We start from the raw sequence: 9,280 nt of genomic DNA, 5'->3' as shown, positions 1-9,280 counted from the left end.
ATCCGGTAACCAGCAGGCAATCATGTTTGACAGGGGTAAGGCAGGCTCAGAGAATCAGGAGACAGAAGCAGATCAGGACACAGGCAGGCAGACAGAAAACGCTGGATAAGACTCACTGGAGGTTCGTAATGATCTAGCAAAGCTGAGTGGGCTGAAGCGGGTATATGTAAGTGGATGAACAGGTGACCGGAGTTGAAAACTAATTAGTGGCAACAGGTGGAGCTGATCTAGAGAAAGGTGTTGGCTGGAGGTGGACTGAACTGACTAGGTAGTGGCTGGTAGCTGAGAGGTGAACAGGCTAACAGGAAAAGTCCAAAAGCAAAATTACAAAAAACCCAAACTATGACACATTTGCATTGTGAATGGGTTGAAACACATATCAAATGTTGTTCTAAATTAGTTAAACTAATTTAACCTCATTCCATATCCTTTAAGATGAACTTTGGCTCTCTAATTTGGGTCTGCAGTGAACCAGGATTCACTGAATAATTCTGAGGATGGTTTTCAACTATTTTATTTTACCTTTTGTTTCCTTTGTGTGCACATAGGTTCTTAGCTTCGTTTTATCTTAATTTTGCTCAGTGGCTAAGATAAGTTTCACAAGCCTAGTAGAGAGGATTTATCAATTGAAATATATGGTTAATTCAGATCAACAGCATTTTATAGTGGTGTTCTCTGGATGTTAATTTATTTCTGTTAGTAAATTCTTGAACTTGAAGAGACATTGTCACTCCTTTATTCTATATGTGTGCAGAATGCCACTGCTCGAATCACTCTTTCAACTATTGTCCTAATATCAACTATTTGAACTGATATTCACCGGACAGTACCTAACAGAGCGATAGTTATTTATTAAACATTAAATAACTTAAAACTGTGCATAATGACACAACATTATGAAGGGTCGGTAACTACAACACTGCAACAGTTTTGAAATTCCTCTGAAAATGGGTCCACATAAGGCCTAGTGACCAAAGAGAAATTGATTTGTGTCATATAGGTACCCCATGGAAACAGAAAGTTATTGGTTACAATTATAAGTTCCCATAAATTAAAGTATAACTGTAAAAATGCAGTTGAAGTAAGTATTAGGTAACAGGGTAGTATATTAAAATAATAATAACAAAACTGTGTTAATGTGGGACATTTTTCCCCTCACCGATTAAATTAATTAATAGTCAAAAGGTTTTCTAAACTTTTCAAGGTGAGATTATGTTGCTCTAATAAGAGTTGCACTTATTTTAAGGCTTTTTATATATCTCTAACAGAGGTGGCAATAACGTTGTCCACTTGTCTGTATGTGCATTCTCAATCTGGGTTTTCGTCTGCACATCAGTAAGAAAAATCTAAAGTCTCTAAAAGCCTTGAAAGTGACTTAGAAGATCTAGATCTTATTCTCCTTGCAGGTTTTAGTTGTTTTGATATAATTTACAGCCGAGTTACATATAGAACTGAGGATTGTGAAGCCAGACTCCAAATGATTAATCGTCTCTTTTGGCGAAAAAGATATAGCAAGGCAGAAGAAATGTTTTCCAGCAAAGGTTAGTGGCATAAATAATGAGCAAACGGAGACTGCGTCTGTTTGGCCCTGCAGTTGCAACAAGGCTAATTAGTCCTTAAGGGAGAAAAAACACATTTTGAGAAGAAAATGAATGATTCGGAACTAATACAATGCAGTGATAACAAGAAGGTAGAGGAAAATAATCAAAACAAGAGAAAAGTAATGTGGAGGTAGATAATGCATTTCAGAGAGTGAAAACAAAGGAAAGCAGAAAAATAGGAGAAAAAAATTTAAGTTAACCTTATTCACTATCTGTGTTATTGACAGGCAGCATTTAAGTCAAAGAGGAAACAGGCACAAAGAGAAACAGATGCAGGAAGGTTAGAAAGAGAATCCTGATCAATACTGTGAGAGGAGTGATTGATCTAGACACATAAACACATACACATAACCATAGATAAGGACTTTAGGACCAGGAAGGAAAAAAACACTGGACTGTGCTGTAATTAAATGCTTCACAGGTCCAGACAAAATAAATGTTTACATTAAACTGAGCTGGGCTGATTTTTCAGGTTTTTCAGGTTCCAACCTAACAAACATTTAATCTCTTTTATAATATGGCTGCAAATTCACATCAAACCACCAAAAAGTCAAGGTGGTGGATGTATACCATTAGTACCTGTTAATTCATATTATACGTATGCCAAGAATCATATTGGAAGCACTTTGCTGTAATGTAGCGGTTTGAGTTTTCCTAATTATGCAATGAAATCTTAGCACATGTGTTTTTCTTGTCTGTTCACTTGTCTGAGGTAATCTTGAATGATGTTTCACTGTAATAACTTGCTAAGTTAATTTCACTTAAGGCAGTGCTCACAGTTCCCAGTCCATTTTCAATACACTTGAAATAAAGCTTAAGTGTTGGGCCCATCATTTTTGTTGGAATATTAAAAATTTTGAAGCTGAAAACCCCAGCACTTCAAAGTGAAACAAAAATTACAACCGAGAAAAAAAATTCTAACAGAAAAAAAAATAAGGATTTGAACTGAAAAAGAAAATCTAAACTATTTTTGACCAAAATGGGGCCAAATGTTTGAAACTGAATTTTGATATTTTTTTTTATCTTTTTTAGATTCAAATCTTTGTTTTTGTTTTTTTGTTGTTGTTTTTTTTTAACAAACATTATGACCAAAATTTAGCTCCATATTCAGTCCTTAAAAGAAACTATGCTTAAAACAAAGCACTTAACTGATCACGCTAAAACACCTTTCTGGAAGCTTAGTCTGCCCTCATTTACTGTAATTTCTGGAAATCATGTTGTGAGACTGAGTTAGAAGTGGCAGACTTGTGTTAGTCTGCCACTGCAGCAAACTCCTAACTATTCCACAATCCTCAGAAGTGAGATGTGGGTTCACTTAGGACTTTGTAGCTATATGTGCTAATAAATGTAGTCCTAGAAAATATTTAAATGATAAACTTACACATTTTAGATGAGGTGCTGTTCGAACATTATAGCAGCTTACTGAAACTCAGTGCATCCCATACCAAAGCAGAGGGAAAAAACACCAGTCACTGAAAAAACCAACAGTAACCTCTGAACACAACAGGTGAGTCAGTATAAGTCAGAAGAATCGCATTCATGTGGATAATGTGATACCGCTGGAACGTAGTTAGAATTTTAGATTTGTCTTAATAACAATTTTTATTTCATCTAGGAATGTGCAATCAAAGTTTTGCATATGTCAACAGAGAGAGAAAAAATAGTGTGATAAAAACTGTGATTTATTATAATAACAATAAACTAATTATTGATTTTTGGAAACCCTACAAACTGAAATGTTGGTTGGGATTAAGGGTGGGCAATAAAGGCTTAAAACCTTATCCCAAAATATTGTGGTACTATTGTGATAACAATGAAAGTGATGATAAAAGACTATTTACAGCTTCTTGCTTTACTTTTAGGTCACGGTATGGCTGTGACCGCATGTCAGCGCAATTATAGCCCAATAAACACAAATACTGTGCTTAAAAACATTAAACCACACAAAGTAACTGTAATCATTTAGAGTTTGATTTTATTGATCTTTATCACTGCTCTCAAGAAACCAAAAGTGGAGAAAATAGTCAAAATAACAACACTGACCTGTGAATATATATGTCCATGTCAACAAGGTCAACAGGTTATGTATAAAGGCACAATGTTTGCTGTCCATATCAAATAAACAAATAAAAGTCACATTTTAAAAGTGTTTTTTCTAGATCTCTACTCTGATAAATTCCTTTTGCAAATTAACGCTTTTGCAACAATGTTCATTAAAAGTGAGCCTGCATTCCTGAATGGATTCCACATGGAAATGTTTAAAGCTCTGAAGCCAATTATTTTGCAATATAAATTACGATGCCATGACCTTTTCTCTGGCTTTTGTGTCTTTTGTTCCACTATACAGGGAATCAAACAAGCTTCTGATATATTCATTCATTCATCAGTGATGACCCATTTATTATAAGCATGTTAGTATGAACAAGGGATCAGTTCAAAGAAAAAGTCATGGTGAGGCTTTACTGAAACGATTAAACCATCTTAAAACAAAAACCTGAATGCATAGGTTCCACGGGCTCCCATTTTAAAACAAATGTGCACTTTAATCAAACGGGAGAAAAAAAACTTTTTTTCAAATGAATATGAAAATGCACCAGAGGGTCGGGCAAGATGATGCATGTCAGCTTATTTTGTTTGTTGAGGCCTCTGCAGACAGAGCCTGAGCCATAAGCCTTTTTCGATATGTGTGATAATGAAATTCATTTCTCCCCCTCCCTTGTTCTCTTCATTTTCCTCTTCCTCCCCTGTCCTACACACCATCCGTTTAAAAAGGGAAGGCACTGCATTTAAATTACGTTGGCAGCTTACTGTAAGAGTCCACTGGGGAAATCGAAGAAGAGACAGATAGAGAAAGTGGGGGGCGGGGTGGAAAACAGAGTTATGGGAAACAGCAGAGGGCGAAAGTGCATCTTTAGATGGGGAAGATAGTGATGGGGATGTTGGGAAGAGGCTGGCAGGGGAAGTGGTGTATATAAGTGGATAAAGTGGGAGTAAAGAAAAGCAAAAGGTCAGGCAAAGAAGGAAACTCTGAATTAAGAGTTGAACGAAAGATGGTGCCAGGAAGTGACAGTGTTATCCTCCGTCCTTGATCTGTGTTCCACCTTCTGTCTTTCGTCTTCCTTTCTCTCATGTTGTTTCGGGTTTCTCTGGTGATGGATGACAAGCAAACCCAGGCAATCCCAGAATGCTTTTTGTCATCCCCGTAGCAGAGAACTGCTGCGTCTGGCTATTTACATGCAAATGGAGGTCCCCCCCCACCACCCCCACCATTCCCCTACACACACCTTCTATCAGTCCCATCTGAGCTCATTCATTCTGTCCAACACTTTTTCACTTTATGTCGGTGTCCTAAGGCTGTATTGGGAAAAAGCTTTACTATTTAGATAAATACAAATACTATACCATCAGACTGACAAAACATTTGACAGATAGTGTATGTGCTTATTACTCAACATCTAACTAAAACTTTAAAAGCCATGTGTTAAACCTTAAGTCCATGCTTTCATTAACCTGCTCATAAAACCTCCTTCACCAGTAATAACATGAACTTGATTATTTTATTAGTCCCACATTATTGTAAAGGTAAATTATCCACACCAAATCTGCAAATCTTATCTATCTATCTATCTATCTATCTATCTATCTATCTATCTATCTATCTATCTATCTATCTATATGTATTAGTCAAAATAGTAGTCAAGTAAACACGAAGTGCAGTTTTTAAATGAAGGTTTGTATTATAAAGGGAGAAAACAAGTCTAAGTATACATGGCCCTATGTAAAAAGCGATTGCCCCCTAATGCCGGGCATACACTGCATGATATTTTCAGTCGTGGTACTCATATACATCTCAAACTGTACGACGAAACCACAGGCTTTAAAAGTTCACTGCTCATGATATCTGTTCTTACACTGTGCGACCCGACGCTCTGATGCGACCTGACTGCTCACACTGTACGTTCAAAAAACCACACATGGGGACTCAGCCCCGTAGAGAGATGGCGCTACTCGGACTCGTCTACTCAAAAGCCAAATGTCAACAGTAGAAGAAGAAAAAGGCAGAAGTGTCGATGCTCACTGGTAAATATGAGGCTCACTAGAAAAAAAGGCGCTGCTTTGGAAATTCTAAGAGTTGCTCCTCCGTAGTTTGACTCCATATCACACATACCGCTGTCATGCTTCTCTCCACTCCTATGTTTTCGTTTGAGAAGACGAGGAAGAATGTAATTGTTTGCGCATGCGCAGTGTGCGCAAGGTCGGGGGAAATCGGCTCGTAACTCCGCTTCAACAGCAGGACGCGCTCACAATCGCTCACGACGACTCACGAGGGCAGACTGAATTTCAAACATGTTGTATCTTCATCCGACCGTCCTGATCGGGAGGTGGTTACCCTCCATATACTACACGACGCAGGACGCACGATCAAGCTGAAACTCGGCCCAATCGGAAAAATTCTCGCACAACTGAAGAATCGGCCCGAAAAGGGCAAAAACTCGTACAGTGTGTGCCCGGCTTAAGTCTAACAACTGGTTGGGCCTGCCTCAGCAGCAGCAACTGCAATCCAGTGTTTGTGATAACTTGCAATAAGTCTTCTCCAGCATCGTGGAGGGCCACTCATCTTTGCAGAATTGTTGTCATTCAGCCACACTGGAGGGGTTTCATGCATGAACGACTTTTTAAACTTCATGCCACAGCATCTCAATAGGATTCAGGTCAGGACTTTGAATTGGCCGCTCAAAATTCTGCTTTTTGTCTTTCTTCAGCCATTCATAGGTGGACTTACTGCAGAACCAAAGTTGCTTTCAGCTTGAGATCACGGACAGACGACCGGGCCTTCTCCTTCAGGATCTTTTGGTAGAAAAGTGGATACTGGAAGGCCAGTAGACTTACGAAGGGAGCAGAGCGGCTGAGATCTCGCAAGAGCTGTGCATAAGTAAAAATGCCGGTATACACATGATATTAATCTGATCCACCCAGGTAAGAAGCAGTCAATAATTTAAAGTTAAACAAAGTAGTGTTTAAATATTTCACAATAAAACACACCGGACAAGGAGACCTTGACCAGCCTTGAGAGCTACCTTGGACGACAGCATCATAATGGGGAAGCCGAAAAGTTCCACATTCACGAAAACACCATCAACAAAACGCTCCCGTTTGAGTTCGACCAGCGCTGCTTCCACCATTTCTCCAGATAGGAGCTACAGCGACGTTCTGGAATCCATAGAAGCTAAGTGGCCTGGATGCCTGTCTCGCCTTGGTAGAAGTCCTACACAAGGAATTTCAAGCCCTGAGAGAGTCGCTGGAATACAGCCAGGAACAGCTAGCGTCCGTCACAGCCGAGAATAAATCGCTGAGGGAAGAAGTCAGGAAGCTCACCGATGGGATGATTCAGCTGTTTGATGAAAATAGTAAGATTAAGGAATCCGTTCTGGACATTCGGGCCCAAAATATGAGAGAATACCTTGTCTTTGCCGGTATCCCAGAGCAGCAAGAGGAGGATGCCGAGGAAAAAGCTTTATTTCAATGGTCAGCTGTTCAGGGATAAGAAGGTCACTCCGTGGCTTTATTAACAGCTCACCAGGTGAATTTAAGGCATGTGACACAGATTAAAAGAGAGTAGAGCTGAACATGGTGATAAATTAAATGTATGCACAGCTCAGCAGGACGTTTGCACTGTATGTGTATTGAGTCATGGATGCGTTTCTGTATTACGGGTCGTAATCCTTTTTCTTTCACACCCTTCTCCCTCTCTGCACCTTCTTAATTATCTGTCTTTCTTTATCTTATTCCTCTGCTTCTTTCCTGTTGATAAGAAAATCACAAGCACTGACATGGAATGTGCATGGAGTTGGCACCAGAAAGAAAAAGTTGGAGATTTTTTAACCAGATTAAAAGATTAAACACAGATGTTGCCTTATTACAAGAGATTCATAAATCAACTACAGCTGTAAATGACCTTAACTAACCTGAGTTCCCTAATGTGTTTTCCACCTGCTATAACTCTAGAAAAAGAAGAGTAGCAATTTTAATCCACAAAAACTTTAGTTTTACACATTAGACAAAATTGTAGACCGTGTAGGTAGATTAATAATAATAAAAGTATCTATTCATAACCAAAAGTTATATATCGTCAGGATATGTGGCCCAAATGTTGATGACCCCTCATTCTTAAACAAATTTTTCCATGGACTTTCAAAACACCTGTGTTGCTCTCTATTTATTGGTGGTGACCTCAGCTTTGGTCTAAATAAGGAAATAGACAGGTTGAATACAACAGGGACTCAGCACAGTTGGAGATCATTAAATGTAGTCAAACAATACATAAGCAATTTTGGTCTTTGCAATGCATGGCAATCTCTTCATCCTAACAGTAAGGAATATGCTTTCTTTTCAAATGTCCATCATTCCTACACTCCTTTAGACTATTTCTTAACCAGCAGCTCGCTGCTGTCTGACATTTCAGATGCTGTAATACATCCTATTGCTGTCAGTGATTATGCTCCTATTTCTTTAACACTGATAAATAAAATAGTAACCACACAAAACAAAAGCCGGAAATGTAATACATCATTGCTTAAAGATGAAGAATTTATCAAATATTTTAAAGAAGAGTGGGCTTCATTTGGAGTACAATGATCTACAAGAGACATCAGCATCTATTCTGTGGGAGTCAGGGAAAGAAGTGATGAGAGATAAACTAATTTCATTCTCATCTCATAAAACGAAGATAGAAAACAAAAAGATTCAGGAATTACAAGAAAAAGATAAGTTACTAGAAGCCTCCCAGGAAGAGGGAAACCTAGGTAAAATTGGTAACATAAAATTAGAATTAAACAAGTTTTTTAATTCAAAGAATAGAAAACTTTCAACGTGGTAATAGTAAGTCAGGAAGCTTCTTAGCTTATCAGCTAAAAATAAATACAGAAAAAAAACAACTATGGCTGTATAGTGGTGCAGTGGGTAGCACTGTTGCCATGCAGCAAGAAGGTCCCGGGTTCGAGTCCTACCCTTGCCCTGGGTCTTTCTGCATGGAGTTTGCATATTCTCCCTGTGCATGCGTGGGTTCACTCCAGGTACTTTGGCTTCCTCCCACAGTCCAAAAGCATGACTGTTAGGTTAATTGGCCTCTCTATATTCTCCTTAGGTGTGAGAATGGTTGTTTGTCCTGTTTGTCTCTGTACTAGACTGGCAACCCGTTCAGGGTGTACCCCGCCTCTCGCTCGTTGACAACTGGAGATAGGCACCAGCACCCCTCTCGACCCCACAAGGGATAGACGTGTTAGAAAATAAATGGATGGATGGATAGATAAAACAACTATATTTGCAATTACATGTTCAACTGGGGATACATTATATGATCCTGAAAGTACAACACCTTCTGAGATTTCTACAAATCCTTATACGCATTGCAGATGAACCCATCAGATAATGACATCGATCAATTTCTGGATAGAATAACACTTCTTAAATTATCACATAGTGAAACAATGACCCTGGATTCACCGCTGACAACTGTTGAAATTCAGGAAGCTCTCAAAAGAATGCCCAATAAAAAGGCTGAATAAAAATCCAGATGGATTTCCAGCAGAGTTTTATAAAGAATTCTAGAAGATTATAAGATAAGATATACTTTATTGAGTATATCTACATCGAGAGGAGCCAGTTGAGGTGGCTCGGGC

The sequence above is a fragment of the Fundulus heteroclitus genome, chromosome 1 (genome assembly GCF_011125445.2).
Source record: "Fundulus heteroclitus isolate FHET01 chromosome 1, MU-UCD_Fhet_4.1, whole genome shotgun sequence".
NCBI lineage: Eukaryota > Metazoa > Chordata > Actinopteri > Cyprinodontiformes > Fundulidae > Fundulus > Fundulus heteroclitus.
Note: the sequence above shows the minus strand (reverse complement) of the source record.